This window comes from Schistocerca americana, chromosome 1 (genome assembly GCF_021461395.2).
Source record: "Schistocerca americana isolate TAMUIC-IGC-003095 chromosome 1, iqSchAmer2.1, whole genome shotgun sequence".
NCBI lineage: Eukaryota > Metazoa > Arthropoda > Insecta > Orthoptera > Acrididae > Schistocerca > Schistocerca americana.
This window is the reverse complement of record NC_060119.1, coordinates 555,834,008-555,856,133: the sequence shown is the minus strand read 5'-3', so window position 1 is coordinate 555,856,133 and position 22,126 is coordinate 555,834,008. Positions and strand designations below refer to the sequence as shown.

Genomic DNA, 22,126 nt, shown 5'->3' with positions numbered 1-22,126 from the left:
GTAAGAAAAAACTCAATTGTAATTTAAGACTTTTGATTTTCTGTTTTCTTATTTGTGATTTGCTATTGTACGTTCTTTCATGATTTCTTAATATAACTCTGATGTATATGAAAGTGTTAGTTTCATGTTAAAATATAATATTTCTCATATTCATTACTTTATTGTATTTGTATGTGCTACAATGTTACTGATAACTATGGAAAGTGTGTAGCAACCAAATAAAGAAATTCCTAGTTCATTAAATAATCAAAACAAACAAAAAAATGTTAAAAACGTGAATAGAATGTGAGGGCAACTTTTGCTGCTGCTGCTGCTGCCGCCGCCCCCCCCCCCCCCCTCTCCAGACAACCACATGACAGATCAGAGCTTAGTGGTGCTAGGGCTAACACATTATGAAATGGTGTGCACTACGCCCACTCTGTAGGCGGCAACGGTTCATCTCTTACGAAGTTGGCAGCGCCGCCGTTGCATGTGTCATCAATCTCGTTGCCAAGGACCTTGACTTCAAATATATATCAAGAGAACGTCTCACTTTCGCTACTAGAGAGATCACTGTTCATTGTATTAGATATCCTTCTGCTACAATGACATGTCAATGTACTAGAAGTATATACAAAACATTACGATCTATGGGGCAAGGCCACTTGCCTGAAGTAACAGTTTTGTAATGCACAGTAGAAACTTCAGTTTTCCACTACAACGACTATGTTAGAAAGTGAACGTCTTTAAATTAACGAAAGTATGTAGAGTTTTCAAAGGATTTTTACGACCATTACTGGCGTGAGCTCCCTGACGAGGAGTTAAATATGAATGTGGCAAATACGATTTTTTTCTCATTAACAATCCAAGAAAGTACACAAAGCAGTATTTCATAAAGCACGTATCGGCGAGCACAATTTGCCACAATGTTACGAATTATTTGTACTATTGTCGACAATTTCTTGGTATCGTGCGCTACATGCTTATTATTCAAACATGATAAACTGTTGAAATACAAATTACCAGCGGTTCTTCTGGTATTCGCACTACAATTGTCACACATAAAACTGTTGTCTACTTGTATGTACAATGATAAAGGCAAACAAAAACAGAGATTCTAGCCAAGACTAAAATATACGCGTTCGTCGGTCCCATGTTTATACTACTTACTACGCAGAATACAGAAGACGCGTACATTTTCTAAGGTCTTAAATTGTTCAGGATGCAGCCCCTTCAGACTAACAACGTTGAGACAGCACCGAGACGTGAGCTCCGACTCCACACAATCTCACATATTTCCTTGTTCTGGCGGATTATTTCTTCTCAGCAGCACCCCAGAAGATATTATAATTCTTAAACGTCATTGGTAAAAACAGGCGGAATTTTACCTGAGAGCAAAACGATGTCACATATCTCCCGCTCTACACAGGACTTCCAAAACAAATCCACACACCCCTTCGATCACAAGCACGACGCATGGAACACTGAGCAACTGTAAACGCGTACACTGCCATCTATCGTCCTCGCCAGGGCCGACTACCGCACCGCACAGCAAGAGCCATCTATCGGCCACAGCGGAAGCCATCAACATTCGCGCCTGCGCTGTCCGGATGTCGCGGCCTATTCGAAACTACGGGCTTACTGTACTAACGCCGCACGGCATATTGCAATTATGGTCTTATTGCGTAATGGATTCAAGGATTATTTTATTTATTTATTCTCCATTTTGTCAATGATCTTATGCGCAGCTTTTAGTAGTGACAGTTAGAAATTAGGTTGTCCCAATTTACGAGCGAGTATTAATCACACATTAGATCATTCGCATAAGATACGACAGGAAGCCTACCGACTAAATTTAGATATACTCATTACTATTACACGAGATAAACATTAATCGTTATAATACCGGCGAATAACTGACACAAAGACTACGAATGATGTTCCATCAACTATAAGCAAACACGTAACTTGCGTACGGCTCGTCTGAAGTTTGCGGCAGCACAGGTCAGTGTTATAAGGCATTTCATCCCTTCGGGCGTCGTCGGTGTCTCCTAAATAGTCCATTTTCGCTATAGATAAAAATATGGACGCGTTAAGTCTGATGAGTGTCCAGATCATTCAGCATTTCTGGAACGACCGTGCCAATGCTCTCCAAATGTTCTTTTAAGAGTGTGTGTCATTGCATGTGCGGAATAAGGGGACATCCCTCTTAGTGACATTTGCTGTTAAAATGCTAAGTTTCATTTCTTTCATGAGTTCATCTCCTTTTCCCTTGACATACTTATTGTTCACACTTCCAGTTTCTAGAAATTTTATTTTATAGTACTTGCAAAGACAGATCGTCCGTGCTTGTCACGTTCTGAATAGTCTCCAGCACCTACTACATTTCTGCTCTTAAAACTCTGGCGATTTACGATTTTCCGAGTATCGTGTACATTGTAAACGTCTCAATAACTTTACGAGCAAGGTATTCCATTGCTACAACAGCAACAGACAAGAATCATACCAGAGTTACGTGCTTCCTTACAGTTGGTTATAAGACGATAGACGTTTGTGGAACCACTTCTGATCGCCGGATACTGGTTTGCGGAGCTGTTATCTTTATACGATTTGATCAAGTCCCATAAGTCACATTGCTGAATTTCTCTTTGAAACTTCTTTCAAATGCCACAGAGAGAAAGTATACAGCCCCATTACAAAAAGTCGATGTCATATAAACGATAAAAATTATTTGCTGACCTCAGGAAATTCGTCATGTTATCCGCTATAACTTGGCGAAATCCGCACCTCGATAAATTTCGTTGAGGGTTGCCTGTCTTAGCTGCCTCACCTTGTATAAGTATGATCTACATCTACATCTACATTGATACTCCGCAAGCCACCCAACGGTGTGTGGCGTGCCACTGTCATTACCTCCCTTTCCTGTTCCAGTCGCGTATGGTTCGCGGGAAGAACGACTGTCTGAAAGCCTCCGTGCGCGCTCTAATCTCTCTAATTTTACATTCGTGATCTCCTCGGGAGGTATAAGTAGGGGGAAGCAATATATTGGATACCTCATCCAGAAACGCACCCTCTCGAAACCTGGCGAGCAAGCTACACCGCGATGCAGAGCGCCTCTCTTGCAGAGTCTGCCACTTGAGTTTATTAAACATCTCCGTAACGCTATCACGGTTACCAAATAACCCTGTGACGAAATGCGCCGCTCTTCTTTGGATCTTCTCTATCTCCTCCGTCAGACCGATCTGGTACGGATCCCACACTGATGAGCAATACTCAAGTATAGGTCGAACGAGTGTTTTGTAAGCCACCTCCTTTGTTGATGGACTACATTTTCTAAGCACTCTCCCAATGAATCTCAACCTGGTACCCGCCTTACCAACAATTAATTTTATATGATCATTCCACTTCAAATCGTTCCGCACGCATACTCCCAGATATTTTACAGAAGTAACTGCTACCAGTGTTTGTTCCGCTATCATATAATCATACAATAAAAGATCCTTCTTCCTATGTATTCGCAATACATTACATTTGTCTATGTTAAGGGTCAGTTGCCACTCTCTGCACCAAGTACCTATCCGCTGCAGATCTTCTTGCATTTCGCTACAATTTTCTAATGCTGCAACTTCCCTGTATACTACAGCATCATCCGCGAAAAGCCGCATGGAACTTCCGACACTATCTACTAAGTCATTTATATATATTGTGAAAAGCAATGGTCCCATAACACTCCCCTGTGGCACGCCAGAGGTTACTTTAACGTCTGTAGACGTCTCTCCATTGATAACAACATGCTGTGTTCTGTTTGCTAAAAACTCTTCAATCCAGCCACACAGCTGGTCTGATATTCCGTAGGCTCTTACTTTGTTTATCAGGCGACAGTGCGGAACTGTATCGAACGCCTTCCGGAAGTCAAGAAAAATAGCATCTACCTGGGAGCCTGTATCTAATATTTTCTGGGTCTCATGAACAAATAAGGCGAGTTGGGTCTCACACGATCGCTGTTTCCGGAATCCATGTTGATTCCTACATAGTAGATTCTGGGTTTCCAGAAATGACATGATACGCGAGCAAAAAACATGTTCTAAAATTCTACAAGAGATCGACGTAAGAGATATAGGTCTATAGTTTTGCGCATCTGCTCGACGACCCTTCTTGAAGACTGGGACTATCTGTGCTCTTTTCCAATCATTTGGAACCCTCCGTGCCTCTAGAGACTTGCGGTACACGGCTGTTAGAAGGGGGGCAAGTTCTTTCGCGTACTCTGTGTAGAATCGAATTGGTATCCCGTCAGGTCCAGTGGACTTTCCTCTATTGAGTGATTCCAGTTGCTTTTCTATTCCTTGGACACTTATTTCGATGTCAGCCATTTTTTCGTTTGTGCGAGGATTTAGAGAAGGAAGTGCAGTGCGGTCTTCCTCTGTGAAACAGCCTTGGAAAAAGGTGTTTAGTATTTCAGCTTTACGCGTGTCATCCTCTGTTTCAATGCCATCATCATCCCGTAGTGTCTGGATATGCTGTTTCGAGCCACTTACTGATTTAACGTAAGACCAGAACTTCCTAGGATTTTCTGTCAAGTCGGTACATAGAATTTCACTTTCGAATTCAATGAACGCTTCACGCATAGCCCTCCTTACGCTAACTTTGACATCGTTTAGCTTCTGTTTGTCTGAGAGGTTTTGGCTGCGTTTAAACTTGGAGTGGAGCTCTCTTTGCTTTCGCAGTAGTTTCCTAACTTTGTTGTTGTACCACGGTGGGTTTTTCCCGTCCCTCACAGTTTTACTCGGCACGTACCTGTCTAAAACGCATTTTACGATTGCCTTGAACTTTTTCCATAAACACTCAACATTGTCAGTGTCGGAACAGAAATTTTCGTTTTGATCTGTTAGGTAGTCTGAAATCTGCCTTCTATTACTCTTGCTAAACAGATAAACCTTCCTCCCTTTTTTTATATTCCTATTAACTTCCATATTCAGGGATGCTGCAACGGCCTTATGATCACTGATTCCCTGTTCTGTACATACAGAGTCGAAAAGTTCGGGTCTGTTTGTTATCAGTAGGTCCAAGATGTTATCTCCACGAGTCGGTTCTCTGTTTAATTGCTCGAGGTAATTTTCGGATAGTGCACTCAGTATAATGTCACTCGATGCTCTGTCCCTACCACCCGTCCTAAACATCTGAGTGTCCCAGTCTATATCTGGTAAATTGAAATCTCCACCTAAGACTATAAGTCTTAAAAGAAAATGTGAAATTTTTAGGCATTAAGTACGAGAAAAAAATGGAGACGACGTGAAGGAGCATACAAAAGCCACCTAGCTCTGCCACACTAGTCTCTCCTGTGTAAACCTCTTCGTCTCTGCATAACTATTCCAAAATCTCCTTGATGCCTCAGGATGTGTTCATGATTTTTAGCCAAGTTATGTCATATTTCTTTCTTCTCCTCTCCCCCCCCCCCCCCAAATTACAAACAGTATATTGTCATCAGTTATTCGACGTACTCATCACATCTTCTCCATTCTACATAGCTCTACATTTTAAAAGCTTCTATTCTCTTCTTGATGGTATTGTTCATCGTTCACATTTCACTTCCATACAAATACCTCTAGAAAATTCTTCCTAACACTTAAATTTATTTTTTAAAGGAACACACTGCCATTAGACTGTTTTATTGTTTATTTAAGTACAACCCAGCTATTGGCCTTTTATGCCATTTTTAAGTATTTGATGTTATGTCAAACATATACTTCAGGACACTTAACATGTTATTAAGCTAAACGTTGGCCGTAAATTATGAACTTTGATCTTAACAACATGTTAAGTACCCTGAAATATACGTTAAAGACATAAAATTAAATACCTGAAAATGGTATAAAAAGCCGAAACCTGGGTTGTACTAAAATAAGCATAAAACAGTCAAATGAAGGAGTGTTCTTTTAAAAAATATGACTGTCGCTGAGCAACACAAAAAAATTTATATTGGACGTCAACAAATTCCTGATTCTCGGAAACATATACAACAAGACTCCGATGGTTATGTGAATGTGGTTTCTCTTCTTTCCGGGAGAAGTTTCGAAACAGAGGAAATGTTGTTTTCCAAACTAGGTACGAACCTATGTGATTCGGTGTTTGGTATGCGATAGGTAGGACGATCGCGCGTCAGACGTTTGTTAAATCGACCGCTGCTGCCGTTATACACAGATCGCTTATAAACTCTCACGTGTTTGTTCAGGAATGCTTGATGAACGGTGACAGAGACAACACGAGATTTTTTTCCAGTGGCTTGCTGAGAGTGGGGACGATCACAACATGTTTCCTGAACTTGTGACCTCCGCCTCAAGGAAGATAAGCTGCCGATAATTCTACACTCTTATGTGGTAACGAGGGCGTTTCCGTAACAGCGATCAGCGTGTCTGGCTTGCGGACGACCAAGGTTCATTTCTGGGTACTGCGCGGGGTTTTTCCTTCTTGGGAGGACTGCAACTGTGTGGGCACAGCCTAGCGATGACGACTGAGAACCTACTTTGCCAGAGAAGTAGCGGCTTCAAGGTTCTGAAAGTTCAGACCGGCTGGGAGTGCGGTGCGCAGGCCACATGACCCTCCATTCGGCATCCAATGACACCACTGGCAGAGGATGACACGGTTTGCATCATGTGGACCTCTAGGCCTAATCTTAGAGCTAAGATTTTGTTTATTTCCTTATTTACTTTTTTACTTTGTGGAGTGCCCTTGTAGGTCGCGGGGTAAGCTACGGAGCACCTGGTCGTGCAATTTGGGCAACTATGGGTTGGTCGCGGTGGTTCTGTTCCGTGGCCAAGCCTGTCGCCAGGGGTCACTGTAGTTGATACACAAGTTGACATCCCTCATAGATCAGCCAGTATAGCATTACCGCGATGTGTATCCAGCCTTGATAATGGTTGAAGAGTGTGAAAAGTCAACTGCAATAATGGAGGTCGGCATTTTGACAACTACTGCAGAGAACGGTTCTGGGCAGTAGCAGCTGAGATAAAATGCAAGGAAAAAGTAAAATAACTGTTGATTGCGTTCCACAGCATCTACATCTACATGACCAAACACTGGTTCGATATGTTTTATATTGTGTCATTCTGATGTAAGTAAAAGTATTTTTGTAATTACAATCTCTGCTGGATACTGTTCTTTCGCCAAAACCGGTCGAAAAATAGAGAATAAATTGAGCAGCAGCTTGACATGCCATATGATGTCATAAATAGCAACAGCTGACAAGTTACATTCGTTAGAACATACAGGGATATTGAGGGATACCTTTGAACTGGTGCATCCGGCAATTACAGGGGGATCTACAGCTTAAGAGATCGTCCAACCATGATGACAGTCACCAATTTTCACATCCACAAATCACGTATCATAGCCAGCGATGTGAAAAGAATTACGTGTGAAGAAGAAAAAATCTTACCGCGAATTGGGTATCGAAGACCGAATTTTTGTATTATCAGTCTGACAGCTGTCCGCTGACCCTCATCACTCTTCAGAGACAAGTGAGTAACTAGATAATTTCAGCAGCTCTATGAAATCCGATAGTAGGTGATGCTGCGGTAAGAGGTGTTGTAGCATTCAGGAACATCTGCAAAAATTTAATCGTCGCTAAAAGAACACAAGTGAACTGGCGTTCTCTTAGCATTTCGCTGGGAGTAACGTGGTTAGAGTCGGTTCTACGAAAAATGTAGATTAATATTCTGTCTTGAAACCATACAAAAATATTTTCTAGTTGTGGGATTTTTTATTATAAAAGAGAGTCTGAAGAAATTAAATGTTGAAAGAGGATTTGCATAATTCGTTACAAATTTTTATGTTTGGCTATGAGCACCACAGTCATTTAAGAACACAGTTTTCAGCGATGAACAGATTAATTAGGAAGAAGGAAAATATGTCCGTCATGAACCCTATTGTCACCTATGGTGAAGAAACATGGACAATGACAGAAAGGGACTGGAGCAGACTGCAAGCAGGGGAAATGAAATTTCTCAGAGCAGTTAAGGGAAAAACAAGAATGGACAGAGTAAGGAATGTAGAGATTAGAAAGGACCTCAAACAAAAAAGTATGAGAGAAGAAACTGAAAGGGATTAAGATGGTATGGGCATGTTAAGAGGATGCATGGGCAGAGACTCCCCAAAATTATGGAAGAACGTACGATGGATGGGAAAAGACCTAGAGGGCGCCCAAGAACCCGGTGGAAAGTGGGAGTGAGAATATCTGTTGAAAGGAGAGGTGTGACCTGGCAGCAAGTGGAGGAAGAAAAGTGGTGGGAGGACCGAGCCAAATGGAGAGGACTCGTCAGCACCCAGACCCGGCAGTAGCTGGAGCGGGATTCGGATATAGATAGATAGATAGATAGATAGATGAACCATATAAGTTCAAATGGTTCAAATGGCTCGGAGCACTATGGGACTTAACAGCTATTGTCATCAGTCCCCTAGAACTTAGAACTACTTAAACCTAACTAACCTAAGGACATCACACAACACCCAGTCATCACGAGGCAGAGAAAATCCCTGACTCCGCCGGGAATCGAACCCGGGAACTCGGGCGCGGGAAGCGAGAACGCTACCGCACGACCACGAGCTGCGGACGAACCATATAAGTTTTAATGACTACTACTACGAACGGGTCATTAAATACCACGTCTATACTAATAAATTTACTACCGGAACATTAATACGTTGTATTCAATATGTCTAAGTTCCTATAAGAACCGTCGTAATATTTCATAAATATTAATAACAATATCTGTAAAATCGTCGTGTCTGCCTGCCTACCTTTCTTTCTTTCTTTCTTTCTTTCTTTCTTTCAACACGCTAATCTCGAAAACTACTGAACAAATTTTCATGCGATTTCCGAAGGTATCTTGAAGATAGTTTGGAGCACCGTATGGACTTTGGTTCATCAAAATCGGACCACAAAAAAAAGATACAGTCATACATATTATCACTGGATCGATTTCAACAAAACTCAGTACGCATTATCACTTACTGTTTGAAAAGAATCGTTGTGCGAGTTAAAAACCACCTACATATCAAAGGAGTAAGGGTGGGGGTTAAAGACAAGTGTAGATGAGCACTTAGTGACTTGCAAAAAACTTTACACGCAATTTCATACTTATACGAAACATTTTTCGCTGATCCCCCTCCCTCACATAATGATGAAACGAAAAAAAGTTAATCGCTTACTACATTTTAGTTATTCATTTTCGCATCAGGTATGACATTTTAATTTATTACTTCTTTAATACTAACTGTATTCATGACACATGTTGTGGACAGTGTGCATACATATACGTGCAAAATTGTATCATTGTATGAGGCATAGTTCCGGAGATATGACGTCATCAACACTGAGATGTGTAAAAAACTGCCGCATCGCGCATGGGATTTGAATTTATCACTTCTTTGATACTACGCACCTTTATTCGCAACACATTTAGCATACAGTATCCACATACGCCGCTGAATGTACTAACGAAATTATACCACTGGGTGGAGCAGCGATTGGGAGGTGGATAGGAAGGGGAGAGGAGTAGCAGATGGAGGGGGAGGGGGGAGAGAGAGAAAGAGAGAGAGAGAGAGAGAGAGAGAGAGAGAGAGAGAGAGAGAGAGGGGGGGGGTGGCGGCGACAGAAGAGGAGATGGGCAAAGAACTGGAGGGGGGATGGAGGAGGTGAACAGAGGGGAGGAGAAGATTGACTACCAGAACTGACATAAATGGATACCCGGGCAACGCCGGATACTCAGGTAGTAGGTAAATACTAATTTCAGGAACACTTACTGCTGCAGCAACTGTTCTATAGTACAAAGTACAGCGGTACTGATTGCATCGCGCGCATGCTCATTTCCCTTGTCGTCCAATTTACTTTAAATTTCTTTAATAGGATACTGGTTGGTTCTGACAGAAACGGGTGGTTGGGAGGGGGGTGGGGGCTGTTTGAAAGGCGGCGCGTCGGACTGATGTAGGCAGAAGACTGCCGTGGCTAAAATGTGATATCCGGTGGGCAATCGGAGGGGGAAAGCGGAAAGTGGTTCCGTGACAGAAGCAAACAACGAATTGGGGAAGCAGTCGAGGGCGGTGGCCACGCCCTGTTCTCCCGCAGCACGCAGCCTTGTGTGTGTCACGTGTGTCTGTCTAAACAAGCGGCCGAAAGCGAGATACGCTTGCAACTCACTTGTTCATCTCAAATGGTTCAAATGGCTCTGGGACTTAACATCCGAGGTCATTAGCCCCCTAGACTTAGAACTACTTAAACCTAACTAACCTAAGGACATCACACACATCTATGCCCGAGGCAGGATTCGAAACTGCGAGCGTAGCGGTCGCGCGGTTCCAGACTGAAGTACCTAGAACCGGCCGGCACTAGTTCATCTCAGGCGTTGCTGGTAAGAGTCACACATTTTATGCTGCTACTATGTTTAAAATAATGTCACTAGGATCTAATGCCTGGTATCTAGTTTAAAGCTGCTCTCCATTCTAGTCCATTCTGAGCAAGTCCGTCTCTACATAACGACTGTAACGTGTTCCTTGCCATCAAGTCTCGATCTCTCTCTACAGCTATGGCGCTCCCACCCCTCCCCCTCCAACTTCCTTCCATTACTAAATTATTTATTCCTTGTGCCACTGTTTTATACCTTCTCTCGAGATCTTGTTGCAACCCACAGAGCGGACACAAAACCACCGCGAGGAAAACTCGAGGAAGATGACTAGCTCAGTGTCTGAAATATTGTGCGTGGAGTGGAATTTTCAATTTGGATATTGCGGTCTTCAGGTTTGATGTCGCTCTCCATGCTAGTCTATCTCTTGCAAGACTCACCATCTCTGCGTAACTACTGCAACCCACATCCACATCAACCTGTTTATTGTAGTCCAGCCTTCATCTACCACTGCAATTTTTACCTCTCCAACTCCCACACTTCCATTCTTACCAAATTAACTATACATTTATGTCTCAGGAAGTATCCAATCAACCTAGTCCTTCTTTCACTCAAGTTGTGCAATAAATCTTTTTCTTCAATCTGATTCAGTACCCCCTCATTAGTTATTAAATGTAACGCTACATTTCAAAAGCTTCCATTCTCTCCTTGAGTGTACCGCTTTTTGCTCTATATGCCGATTGAGAATTATGGTGGGTAGGCTGCAATCTTATCTCACTCCCTTCTCAACTACTGCCCCCCCCCCCTTTCAAGTCTTCTAACAGTAGGCTAGTTGTACACAGCCCTTCACTCTCTTTATGGGAAGATTGTTTACGTAATTTTTAATTTGGACAGCTATACACACAGCATACTTTTAGATGATTGTAACGAATTCCTCAATATTTTTCTCACATAGAGGATAATCTTTTCTATAACAAATCCACTGCAAATAATCGTACATAGTGTGACGCAGAAACTGAGGAATGCCGTCCAACAGGGTATTCCTGCACCTTATTCCACCACGGTTAAAGAGCATGAATAAGATAAGAGACGATTGTGCCATATAATGTTCCATGGACAAACCTCAGGGGAAGGCTACGATACTGAAAGGACTTAAATTCATTGCGCCAAGTGGCGCATCTGCGAGTGTTATTATGCCGACTTAGAGACCTTCCAAGTTAGGACATATGTACACCTTTAGTATTCACTCCTTAGTATTCACTAACTACAAAATTTCACGTCTTATCTAATTTTCTTCACAGCAAAGACGTCAACTGCTGTGTAATATTTAACCACCACTCCGAGATGGCATAAGCGATCTGATGACATGCGCAGTGTGCCTAAGGTGGTTTATTTCTACAGTGTTAGTAAACTAAGCACAACAGACAAAAAAAAGTCCCCTTCCTTCCCCAACACATCACATTAATCTGCCAATCTGGAAGTTGGGAATGTCCACAGCATACTCGCCATGAAGATCCATACAAAAGACACTTGGTCACCGAGAATGTTGGAATAAACACACTTTTTCGTGATCATAATAAACTGAATCAGTGGACCCAAGTTATGACACGGAAAATACCGCTAAATTATCACAGAACATGTAAGGTCTGAACTACACCCCTCACACACAGCAGGATAAATGCTTCACTAGGCTGCGTTGAACGTCTCGCATTTTTTTTTTTTTTAATGAAAAGGCAAAACCGTGACTCATTTTACCAGACTACCCGCCTCCAGAGAGCTAATGTCATATTTCTGTGGTGTTTGGTCCATATGAAAAGGTACAGCTATCGTGTCACTTGTCAGTAATGGACTTTTGTGAGGTACTCAACTCCAAATGTGCACTGCATGCAGTTCCCTTTCAAATGTTCGCTCGAAGATTGGTTGACATGGACCTGCATTCCCCGATAGCACCAATTTCCGTCTGGTTTGGAAAAATTGGAAATTTGTGGTAATTTCCTATGGGACCAAACTGCTGAGGTCATCGGTTCCTTGGCTTACACACTACTTAATGTAAATTAAACTAGCTTACGCTAAGGACAGCTCATACAACCATGCCCGGAGAAGGGAGCCGCCCGAACCGTGGCAAGGCGCTTTAGACGGTGCGGTTCTGGTTTGGAACCGAATGTTATATACAAGGTGAGACACTTGTCGCCGGTCCGTAACGGTTAGAAAATTTTAATGGTCACTGTTCTTGCGCCGTCTTATATTGCTACGTGTAGTACACGATTCTTTGCAGACATGCTGGACATTCCGCGTTGATATACCAACAGACCGGCCAGCTACACCGACGGTGTGGCGATGTGACATCCAAATACGATAGCTCCTTTTCTGCCATACTGTCACGTATCCACGACAACTCATTTCAGTGCGTTAATTTCGTACTGCCGACTGCCACACTCACATCACTTCACTGTCATGACTGTCTTCAATGGGGTCACATGACTGCCTGGTACCAGTACTACACGGTCTACGGCACACCACCGCGACCGGTCAGCTTAGCAGGAGGCTTTACAGTAAGGATCAGATAACAAAACGACAACTGTTCCTTTTCTTGTTCCAGAAAGAGACCTGAAATTAAGCCTGAAGTAGAGAACGCAATTTAAATTCATTCCAAGCAGTGCAGCTACGAGTCTTTTGATGGCGACTACGTCATTCCTACTTTATGAAAGAACAAACAGTCTCGACTGCAAAACTGGAGTTTTTATTTATCCTCCAAAGACGCGTTTCACTTTACACAACACATCTTCAGATTGGCACACAGGATGCCGCGGATACAAATGTCCACGGGAAATCACTCCTAAAACAACATTAAAACCCCAGCGGGTAGTTGACTTTATCAATTTTTTTAAAAAGGTCACATTTGATAAAACGGGATCAAGTCTATAATAGGCGCATCACACAGCAAATACGTAGGAGATGCAGTTGCTCATGGTGCCGGCTGTGCACCTGGAGCTTTCATGTGATTTTAGGCGCACAATGTGCACGGCGATTTCATGCTGCGACTTTTGCATGCGCGGCATCCTGTGTGCTTAACACCATATTTTGCCAGCCAACATGAGAACATTTTATATAGGGCGAAACGCATTATTGGAGGATAAATAAAAGAAAAAATACAGTTTTGCAACCAAGACTGTTTGTTCTTTCATATTATTACTTCTGGTTGCTGCACCACACCGCCATGGATTGGAAAAAAGTTCTATTCCAACTTTACTATTCTAAATACAAGATTACACATTCCCGCGCCCGGGTTCGATTCCCGGCGGGGTCAGGGATTTTCTCTGCCTCGTGATGACTGGGTGTTGTGTGATGTCCTTAGGTTAGTTAGGTTTAAGTAGTTCCAAGTTATAGGGGACTGATGACCATAGATGTTAAGTCCCATAGTGCTCAGAGCCATTTGAACCAAGATTACACGTCTTATCTGATTTTCACCAGAACGAAGTAGTTAACAGATACGAGATACTTAACTACTGCATGGTAACGGCATACAGACGTGATGACAAACGTAGTGCGCGTGAAGACTGTTTATTTACATTCCATAGGCCGAATGCATCAACAAAAACATAATCTGTGGAGTCCTGTCTAAGCACGCAACGTGTCCCGACCACCGCTGCTGCGACAGGAATGAAGCAGCTAGTTCCTGACGTGGCAAAGACCACAATAGTACAGACAGTTATAAAAACGTTTAAGAGTAGTTACGTCGACACTGTAACTGTGACTGAGTCGATAGGGTTCGAATATCGTGTATATATACAGTCTCAACTTTTCGATGTGGTGATATTTCCAAAACAAAAACGGCCAAATTTTTCGTATTTATGTACATGGTATCAGTAGTTGCCGTATCGAAAATTTATTAATAATGTGGAACTACTGAAATGTGTTTTTGGTCACGATACACGTTTCGTTTTATTCAACAAAAAACCGCCAATGGTCATTTATCGTCCGTTTCTTGCTTACAAATGGTTAAAATGGCTCTGAGCACTATGGGAGTTAACATCTGAGGTCATTAGTCCCCTACAACTTAGAACTACTTAAACCTAACTAACCTACGGACATCACATACATCCATGCCCGAGGCAGGATTCGAACCTGCGACCGTAGCAGCAGCGCGGCTCCAGACTGTAGCACCTAGAACCGTTCGGACACCCCCGACAGCTCTTGCTTACAACTGGGATGTGATGTCCGCATGCACGTTTCATTACTGTTTTCCTCTTTTACTCTGGTGTTGTACATACAGGGTGACAATTACTGAAATATATGAAAAAACGTAAATTAGTTACAAACTACGGCGTGCACACACTTTATTCAACACGTAAACATCGCTACAGATATTCGGATTAAGCTTATCATATGTTCGATATGACTGCCATCAATGGCGATGATGTGGCGCAAACGAATAGCGAAATTCAGCATGAGCCGCTGAAGTGTTGGAACATCGATGCTGTCGATGACCTCCTGAATTGCTATTTTCAGCTCAGCATTGGTTTCGGGGTTACTGGTGCTACGGCTTGTCTTTAATATAGCTCCACAAAAAGAAGTCGCGTGTGCTCAGATCCATAAAATACGGCCGCCAATCGACGCCCATGCCAGTGGCCAGAATGCGATCCCCCAAAGTTCTCCTCCAGGAGATTAAACACTCTCCTGCTTCGACGCGGTCAAGCTCCATTTTGCATGAACCACATCATATCGAGATCAGGTTCACTTTGGATAATGGGAATGAAATCGTCTTCCAAAACCTTCACGCAACGTTCGGTAGCCGCCGTGCCATCAAGGAATATCGCACCGATTGTTCGTGACTTGACACTGCACACCACATAGTCACCATTGAGCGTGAAGCGACCTCTCGATTGCGAAATGCGGATTTTCAGTCCCTCAAAAGCGCCAATTTTGCTTACTGACAAATCCATCTAAATAAAAGTGTGCTTCGTCGCTAAACCAAACCATACAGCGCATACTAATTCCCATCATGCGCCGCTGCCAACCGTGCAATTTGAAATTCCTAACGCAAACCGTTGTTCAGAAGTATGATGAATTTATTTCATACAGTTCAATAACTGTCACCCTGTAAAAATGAAAGAAAATGGCAGACCATAAACTGCCAACAATTAGAGACAAGTATGACAATGAATATCAGTAAGGCAATCTTTTTCTGAAGGTCAATACCACGGAACATCAGTAGCGGTCGAGTGGAAGGAAACGAGGGTAATAATTTCCCCCTTCCCTCTGAGGCACTCTTTTCAGCTGCCTACTGTAAACAGTTCACAGTTTACCGGAGAAGCTCCGCAATTGTTGCGCCGGATTTGCGGCACGCGCCGATGCGTGCGGAGCTTCCGGCTGTGAAGGCCACCAGCCACATCGATTGGGGGTGGAGGTCGCGGCTTCGCGGCTTGTGCCCGCTCGCACATCTATCATTCTGCCAGACGATTAAGGCTTCCGTTCGTCCATTCATCGTTTCGCGGAATGCCACTTGGCAGACGCTCAAGATGTTGCTACGGATCGATTGCCACGAGAACCCCTTTTTACCTACAACGTCGATCGAGGCTATATTCATAAACGCTGACGCTTTTTTGTAACTTGTACTTGGATTTCGCAAGCTGCTATTAAACGAGTCGTGACGCATATTCGTCGCCATAAAAAAAATGAAGCAATATTATGGTGTCAACACCTCATGCCATAAGAAACGGAAAAGTTGGACAAGGCTGCAGAAAAAAAGCAGCATTCCGGCACTAACGTTGTACGATTACAAACTACAAAAAAAAAAAAAAAAAAAAAATGAATGGAAGGGGAATTGAAGCCCGTTCTTCCCGAAAACGACTCCAGTGCTTTGGCCACTGCGCCATCTCGCTGGTACCTTTAACTGTATTCGTGCTAACGCATACGCATAAGTACACAAACTCGCTCATTCAAAACCAGAGTAGGTCAGTAGACCGTTCGATTAGAAGATGCTGGACTTGCCGTATTTTGCTAGCGTCACAGAAAATAGAAGAACTCTAATTTAGTGATGCTGACAGCGAGATGTTGAATTAAAAGATCCTAATCGGATGGCAGGGTTGGATCGCGCTTGAAAATAACTTTTTGCAGGGATATGTAGACCCGAATAAGAAAAGAACATCAAATGCTCGTTTTTCATCTGGTTATGCATTGATCAGCCATAACATTACGACCACCTAACAGCTGGTATGTCCACTTTTGGGACGGGTAATAGCGGCGACGCTTCGTGTCATAGAAGGAATGAGGCCTTGGTAGGTCGCTGGAAGGATTTGGCACCACATCTGCACACATATGTAACCTAATTCCCATACATTCCGGAGAGGGGGCGATAAGCTCTGACGCCATGTTCAATCACATCCCAGATGTATTCGATTAGGTTCAAATCAGGTGAATTGAGAGGCCAGCATATCAACCGGAACTCGCAACTATTACCTCGAACCGATCCATCACACTCCTGGCCTTGTGACACGACGCATTATCTTGTTGAAAAGTGCCACTGCCGTCGAGAAACATGATCACCATGAAGGGATGTAAATGGTCTGTAACTAGTGTAAATATTCCTTGGCCGTCATAGTGCCTTGCACAAGTTCCACTGGACCCATGGATGACCATATGAATGTTCCCCAGAGCATAATGAAGCCGCCACCAGCTTGCCTCCGTCCCGCAGTAAACCTGTAAAGGAGCTGTTCGCTGGAAGACGATGGATTCCCGCTCTCCCACTGGAATGATGAAGAAGGTATCGGGTTTCGTCAGACTATGGAACGCGCTGCCACTGCGCCAATGTCCGGTGCCGGTGGTCATGTGCCCATTTCAGTCGTACTTGCCGATGTCGTGGTGTTAACATTGGCACATGCATGGGTCGTCGGCTGCGGAGGCTCATCGTTAGGAGTTTTCTGTGCACTGCGTGTTCAGATAAACTTGTAATCCGCCCAGCATTAAAGTCTGATGTTAGTTCCGTCACAGTTTGTCGCCTGTCCTGTTTTACCAGTCTGCCCAGCCTACGACGTCCGACATATGTAATGAGAAGTGTCGCCTAAGCTCACGACGTCTGGACGTGGTTTCACCTTCGTTTCGCCCCGCGTTGAAGACATTCGCCACAGCACTCCTCGCACACCCGACAAGTCGTGCAGATGCTGAAATGCTCGTACCAAAGCTCCGGGCCATCATAATCTGACCTTGATCAAATTCAAGACAGATCGCGCGCCCTCTTCATTCTATACACGGACAGCAAGTTCACTGAAACTACATGCACTGTGTGTGTGTGTGTGTGTGTGTGTGTGTGTGTAGCAGGTGACTCTGGTGTTACCTGGACGGATTTATATCGATTGTAGGTCTGTTGTCATAATGTTATGACTGATCAGTGTCTGACTCAGGAATGCCACTCCAGATGTTAAAAATCGACATATTTTTTTCCATCCCCAGGTCTTTCAAAGCAGACCATTCATGCTGCGGAATAGTTTGATGTTTTTTTTCCGGTACTTCTGTATCAGCACAAAGACCTTCTCATTTCGAGCTCCACTTCTTTTTTTTTTTTTTTTTTTTTTTTTTTTTATCCAGCAATTGCATTTCGAAGTTACCAAGGTCAAAATTTCTGTTACAGCATTAACATTTAAACGTTTTCTAAAAAAGGTTATATCTCTTTGTTATTTCTGATTTCCTGAAATCTGTCGAGAAAAGTTCCCTTATACTTAAAAGTGCTGTTTTGAAATAGAAAATGTCAGTATCACAATTATTTTCGTGGTGATATTTCAACTTGCATGGAAACTGTATCAAAATTTCTCTTCCAAAATCTGAAGCAGAAAAAGAGAATCTATTTCTGCAAAAATAATTTCTAACACCGAAACATTTTTTTTCCGCTTTTAAAATACCAACAAACATGTTTCTCACGCAGGTCATACATTTCGCCCCTTCTGTTGAAATTGAGACAATACCAAATGTTTGACTTTTGAGTGGCAGTAAGTCTAAAAGTTCTTGTTTAAAATCTGTAAATGAAACAATTCGCATAAAATGTGAAACTTGTGCGCTATCACTTATGCCATAAGACTCTTCAGCTGTTATCGATGAAACTGAAACCAATTTAAGAACTTGTCTATATTCGAAGACATTTTGACTATTCTAGCGTTTATTGGTTTGGGAGTCTATAATAGCTTTAATACTCTTTAGAATACCTACTTCCTCCTTAAATCCCTAAAATAGCTCTTCGGACGCAATAACAAAACAACTTTTCAGGTATTCATCATCTGAGTATTATTTTCTCCTCTTAGCAATCTCATGACTATCCACAAAACTTGCGATGTTAACATCATTGAAAAACTGCAACCATTAATTAAATACGGAACTTGATTTCTGAAGTTCATCTACTTTTTTCTTTGAATCACCGACAAGATATTTTGTGTAACACGACTGTAGTTTAAACCGTCTCTCCAAATTTGATTTCTTGTTATGAGCCAACTTTTCCTAACAAGTAGGACAGATCGCAAGGCCATTTAAGTTTTGAATAAAGAGGAAAGCTTCGGTCCACTCAACTTTAAATTCACGGTTTTCATCTACCGTTTTCATGCTGCTTCTTTGTCGCCATGTCAAACAGGGCAACTAAAAATGTTTCATTTTGTAATAAAGAAGCCACCAAAGTAAAATAAGCACAATTCTTAAATTGATGACAATATTTGTAGGATTTGTAGCTCGTTGGAAAAATGCAAGTAACTTTACGCTTAGTGCGATTTGCGGGCGCGACTAGCAATATCCATTGCACAAAGGGATTGCTGACTGGCTCATTCAACTTGTGCATGAACTGTGCGCGCCTCTCCAAGAAGTATAGGTCGATTCAACCTTCGTGGGGTCTAAATACGCGGGAGAAATTACAGTCATTCGAAGCTTACTTGTGCTTACTTGTAAGTGACGTCAAAATAAGTGTCTACCATAACATTCGATGCTACTACGAAATTCAATAGCAGTCAACAAAGAAAGAACTCTTGAGTCGCCATACAAGATTCCCTCATTTTTACTTAAGTCCTATTAATATATGCCATTACAAATACATCACTCTTCGTACGTTTTGTTATAATTAAGCATCAGTTAATGAGATTTCGATAGCAAAAGCCTTCAGGAGAGCCTAAGATGAAAGTCCGAAGTGTTATGAGTTTCCGGTGGTGTGCTGAATAAAAGTGCGCTATTGCGAGTCCGAAAGGAGTGGGTTTATAAGATTCTGAGACTTTCCTACTGCTTTAATAGAAGCATGTTCTGTAATACGTGATGTTATGTACATTACAAGAGCGCTCTCTTTCAGAAGTGAGTTCCATTAACTGACTAGCAAATATATAAAGTAGTAGAACTGTGAGACGACTTTCGTTTTTTTAATCGGAATGATGCTTTTATTTTGCAATAAATTTCTTGTTTCTTTTTCTGTCAAAGCAATTACACGTGTTTTCGGGTTCTCATGACCTATTTTTGAAGTAACCTACGTTTACTAATACCGCATTTTATTACTCACGAAGTAGGACGCGTAATATTTTGTAAATATAACTGGAAGACATTTACAGAATGGATTTTGTGCCATGAATGAATCAAAAGGTGTAGTTTAATTAATTTGAATGCGACACCAGAACGGTTTATGATTTATCCACCTATTAATTACACGCTTTTCTTCCTGAACTGATGTCAAAACGAAACGCGTGAGATCATCCAACTTCTCAGAGCCGTCTTTCATCTTTGGATCAACAGGAGGCTTTTACCCTTTATACGTCTTTAACTGATATTTAATTGCTAGCTCTGAGTGACACTCGCTTCTCCCTAACAGAAACGTCCCCCAGGTCCTGGCTTTGCGTCAACACGATCACAACGCCTTTGTCGTTAGATGGGAGACCTCGTCTCTACGAGCCAACTTCGAGCAGAACGCCTCCCATCCACCTTCCCCAAAGTTCTTATTCCCTTCACATACTTTACTTCCGTAAATCACGATGCGAGCACGAAACTGGATAGCAGACGACAAATGTGTTGGAAAGTACACGTCACTTTGACGTCACCTCCGAAATGGGTCGGAATGAAAGTAGCTTCTTCCCTAAATACGCGGATTCGCAGCGAGTGGAGCGGAACAGATGATGGTAGGGAACCTTAGAGGGGATTCGGACAGAGGACGGGTGGAACTGCCAACCATAGGTGTGCAGATTTTAACTACAATTCTAGTCTTTCGCGGACGGAACGCGAAATTTCAATCACACTGCACGTGCGCGACCGCACGTGCTGTTTAAGTGGAAGAGCTACACTCGAAGAAGCCAAGGAGCCGAATACGGCTCGTGAGCCGCGGTTTGGCGACCACTTTCCCTGCAAATTACTGTCGCAATTGGGAATACGTATCTGAAAAACAAATTATGTGTCGTTGGGTTGGGAATTAAATCTCTGTTTACCAAAATTTCATTTTTCTGTAGATACGACAAGAACGACAGTTCGATAAAGGGGCGTACCTGGACAGCTCTCTAACTACAAAATGGTTTTCTGTCACCTCACAATACAGCCTCCACAATGCGCGTCACAGAGGGGCGTACAACACAGCATCAGGCTTAGTATTAAGTGCAAGACAAATACGAGAATTCAGCTCCAACGGCCGTGAAACTTGACGCGTCATGCCGTGGATCACTGCTCTGAGGACTGATTTCGCGCTTGACTGGCCCAGAAACTTCTTTTCACCTCTTTCTCCTATTGTATGACAATTTTCTCACATCTCGTCCTTTACTTCTCAGTTCCAACACAAAAGAAAAGTATGCTGATATGCATCATCAGAGATGATTAATCTACGGTTTGAGGCCTTGTTGTAACCATGCAGCGTGAACGCAGTCAATTAGTCAAGGCGGAACTTCTTATCCGCCATTATCGAAACAGAGAGATACGTGATTAGTAAAACATAAAAAGAATAAAAGAGAGACTGCAATAGGCCAAATTTTTTTTCAACTATTTGTAGGAACATCAGTCCATTTAACATATATGTTACTTTGTTTTACTTTCCACTGGGCTTGCGCGTAAACACACGAAACGTGTCTGCGAGTTATACCACAGTAAGGAGCGGAAGGTAAGGACAGTGTGTAAAAGCATACTTTCAATTTTCGCCGATGAATACGGAAGGAACCGTAACAACGTTACTAGGGGGGAAATTATTTTTAGTATATTTAATCTAGGAATGGTAATCAGGGATCGATGTGGAGTTTAGGTATAACGAAACCATACTTGCTTTCTCGTTCGGAGAACCGCGGCATTTTATTCTCTGTTCTGCAAAACGTCGACAAAAACTACCATGCTGTAATGCCAAGAGGTATGGCGGCAGGTAAGCTTTCAGAAATAAAATATTGTGGTCATTCATGCCTAATTTGATAGAACCAGTTTAAAAGGAGATTACTGCCTTCGTTAACATGTAATGCCTCTCTGTCTTTAAATTGCTACGTCATTCAAATACGAATCATTACATCCGAGTAGGAAACGCACGCGTCTTTTGACACCTCTCTCTACTTTCGTGGCATGACGTGAAAGTGGCAGCACGAGGAAAGAAATTATTCTCATGCGATTTAGAGATCCCACGGGAAACTTAAAATTTGGACGACTGTTCGGGGATATGAACTGCTGTCCGCCGAGACGACAGTCCAGTATCCTAAAGAAATGCGCCACGTCTCTCGGTTTATAAAGGATGAAACATCTGCGTTCTCATGAGGCAAACCACTGCAAACAGCAGGTGACTAGTC

General features: G+C 42.6%; 1 protein-coding gene across 5 annotated transcripts in view; it reads right to left on the bottom strand.

Annotated features, from left to right (window-relative positions):
* LOC124606240 (trafficking kinesin-binding protein milt) overlaps positions 1–22,126 on the bottom strand; it is a 363,542-nt gene that overhangs the window by 70,892 nt on the left and 270,524 nt on the right. The window contains exon 1 of one of the 5 annotated variants that reach the window (XM_047138237.1): positions 1,368–1,507. The exons of 3 other annotated variants lie outside the window; for them this stretch is intronic. The gene's annotated coding sequence lies outside the window, so the exon portion shown is untranslated. Of the gene's footprint in view, positions 1–1,367; positions 1,508–22,126 lie in introns of those variants that run through there. One more of the 5 variants, XM_047138245.1, reaches the window with a different exon arrangement.